The sequence below is a fragment of the Rutidosis leptorrhynchoides genome, chromosome 10, assembly GCF_046630445.1.
Source record: "Rutidosis leptorrhynchoides isolate AG116_Rl617_1_P2 chromosome 10, CSIRO_AGI_Rlap_v1, whole genome shotgun sequence".
NCBI classification, from domain to species: Eukaryota; Viridiplantae; Streptophyta; class Magnoliopsida; order Asterales; family Asteraceae; genus Rutidosis; species Rutidosis leptorrhynchoides.
The window spans coordinates 339,163,344-339,166,140 of NC_092342.1; the positions used below are offsets into that span (position 1 = coordinate 339,163,344).

The window sequence follows — 2,797 nt, forward strand, 5'->3', positions numbered from 1 at the left end:
TAAGTGTCATTCTTCCATTTCCTACATCAAATAACGCCCCGGTGGACGCAAAGAATGGTCGACCTAAAATTAGAGGAACGTTTGGGTCCTCTTCTATGTCAATGATAATAAATTCGACTAGAAAGGTTAAATTGCCTACTTGAACGGGTAGGTTGTCAGCAATTCCAACTGGGTGCTTAATGGTTTGATCAAAGAGTCGAACACTCATATCCGTTGGACTTAACTTACCTACACCTAATCTCTTATATAAGGAAAGAGGCATAACACTTACACTTGCACCTAAATCTGCTAGTGCATCATACATGACACAATCACTAAGTAGACAAGGAACAATAAATTCACCCGGATCACCTACCCTAGGTGGAGGTTTTGGTGGAACTGTATTCACCGGGTTTATATTTACGGCTTTTGTTTCTTGCACTTTCTTATTCTTTTTCTTCTTCTTCTTTCCAGAGGTATCACAATCTTTATTACCTATCACTTGCTCATACTCAACTCCTTTTCTTGGAAACGGGATGGGTGGTTTGTATGGTGCCACCACTGGCTTTACATACTCGGGTGGTGGTGGTGGTGGTGGTGGTGTAACTTCTTCATTGTTACTCACATTTAAAACCTCCCCATCTTCTGATGCTGGTTTTTCAGAATTTGTTGAAACCATATTAACATTTTCATTCCGAGGATTTACTTCAGTATTACTCGGTAGCTTTCCTTGTTTCCTTTCACTCATCAATCTAACAAGAGTACCTACTTGTTTTTCTAGATTCAAAATAGAAGCTTGTTGAGTTCTAAATGACTGATCAAACCTCTCATTCGTTTGAGTTTGAGTTTCAATAAATTGTGTTTGAGATTCAACTAGCTTGAATACCACGTCTTCCATATTTGACTTTTTCTCTTCGGTTTGTTGTTGTGGTTTATATAAGCCAGGTCTTTGTTGATTGAAAGTGTTGTTTTGAGTTGGTTGGTTATTCGGACCTTGTTGGTTATACCAGTTATTTTCGGGTCCTTTTGGATTGTAAAGAATATTTTGATTTCGATTGAAGTTTAGCTTTGGCGGTTGATAATTATTTTGATAATTATTTCCAGGCCTTTGGTTCATATAGGAAACATTCTCTCGTTGTTCCAATGTTGGTTCAATGTGACAATCTTTCAATAAGTGTGGTCCACCGCATAGCTCACAACTGATTCGTATTGCGTGAATATCTTTATTCATCTTTTCCATTCGTCTTTCGAAAGCATCTATTTTTGCGGAAACGGAATCAAAGTCATGGCTAGAATCAGCTCTAGCCGCTTTAGATGATCGAAAGATATCTTTTTCTTGGTGCCACTCATGCGAGTGGGAGGCTGTGTTATCAATAATTTTGTAAGCTTCAGTTGCGGTTTTCTTCATAATGGAACCACCAGCTGTTATGTCGATGTCTTTTCGTGTAGCAACATTGACACCTTGGTAGAATATTTGTACTATTTGATAAGTGTCTAAACCGTGTTGAGGACATCCTCTCAACATCCTTCCGAATCTTGTCCACGCCTCATATAATGTTTCATTTGGCTTTTGTGTGAACGTAACAATTTCTCCTTGAAGTCTCACGGCTTTAGATGCCGGAAAGAATCTTTGAAGAAATTTTTCAACTAAGATATCCCATGTGTCAATCGCCCCTTCAGGTAACGATTCTAACCAATCTTTGGCTTCTCCCTTTAAAGTCCAGGGAAACAACATGAGATAGATCTGCTCATCTTCCACTTCTCGGATTTTGAATAGTGTACAAATTCTTTTAAACGTACGAAGGTGTTCGTTAGGATCTTCATTCGGTGCACCACTGAATTGGCATTGGTTAGTTACCATGTGTAGAATTTGTCCTTTGATTTCATAATCTGGCGCATTAACTTCTGGCTTAATAATGGCGTGACCTTGGCCCGTGCGTGTGGCTCTCATTCGATCTTCCATACTTAGAGGTTCCGTTACTTCCATAATTGAATTTGTTGAATACGAATCACTAGAGGATTCTGATTTAATGGTTTGTGGCTCAGGAGGAATAATTAGTGGTTCAGGATCTTGGAATTGTCCCTGAATATTCTCCGGATTCTCAATTGTGAGGTCGGGTTCAAAAGATGGATTATCGGAAATTTGAGTTGGAGTTCTTGGTCGACTAGATGATGATTCTAAAGAAAAATCAACGGTGACAATATTGGCTAGATGTCTTGATCGAGTTATAGGTAGTGAACGTATGAAAGGTGGTGAACGTTTTACTCGGTGCATTCACTGAATATCCTATTAGTTTTTAAAAGGAAAGAAAAATTATATAAGTTATCCAATTAATAGACTTTTCTGATTTTGCCCACGTTTCGAATAGCCAAAAGATGCAGCAGAGGGGCAGGATTCGTTTGGTCTCAATATAATTGAGTACTGTTTGGCTCCAATAACCCGGTCCACGTACAAATCCAACTATTACTACGAACCAGAAAATTTTGATGTCTATCAATTTAACTACTTAAAATAAATTTTCGTAATTTTAAGAAATTTAGAGAAGAAGTAGAAAAAATTCTAAGTCCTAAAAACTAGAATGGCGAGAAATAAGAGAGAAAAAGATTGCGCGTCGAAAAGTGTCGAAAAATAAAAAGGTCGAAAAATAGGCGTCGAAAAATAAAAATAAGAAAGTAGTGCGAAATACGGCGTCGTAAAATTCTAAAGCACCTAAAACTTAGTCTAAGGAATAAGCACTTAAGGGATTTTACGGCAAAGCCTAAAAATTCTAGAAGTAAAAATAACTATGGCAAAACTAAACTTAATACTAAAAGTTGC

General features: G+C 37.6%; 1 non-coding gene across 1 annotated transcript; it reads left to right on the plus strand.

Moving 5' to 3' along the window:
- Positions 1 to 1,475: 1,475 nt before the first annotated feature.
- Positions 1,476 to 1,582, plus strand: LOC139873695 (small nucleolar RNA R71). Its single transcript, XR_011767422.1, has one exon. It is a non-coding gene; the product is annotated as a small nucleolar RNA R71 (small nucleolar RNA).
- The last annotated feature ends 1,215 nt before the right edge of the window (positions 1,583 to 2,797 follow it).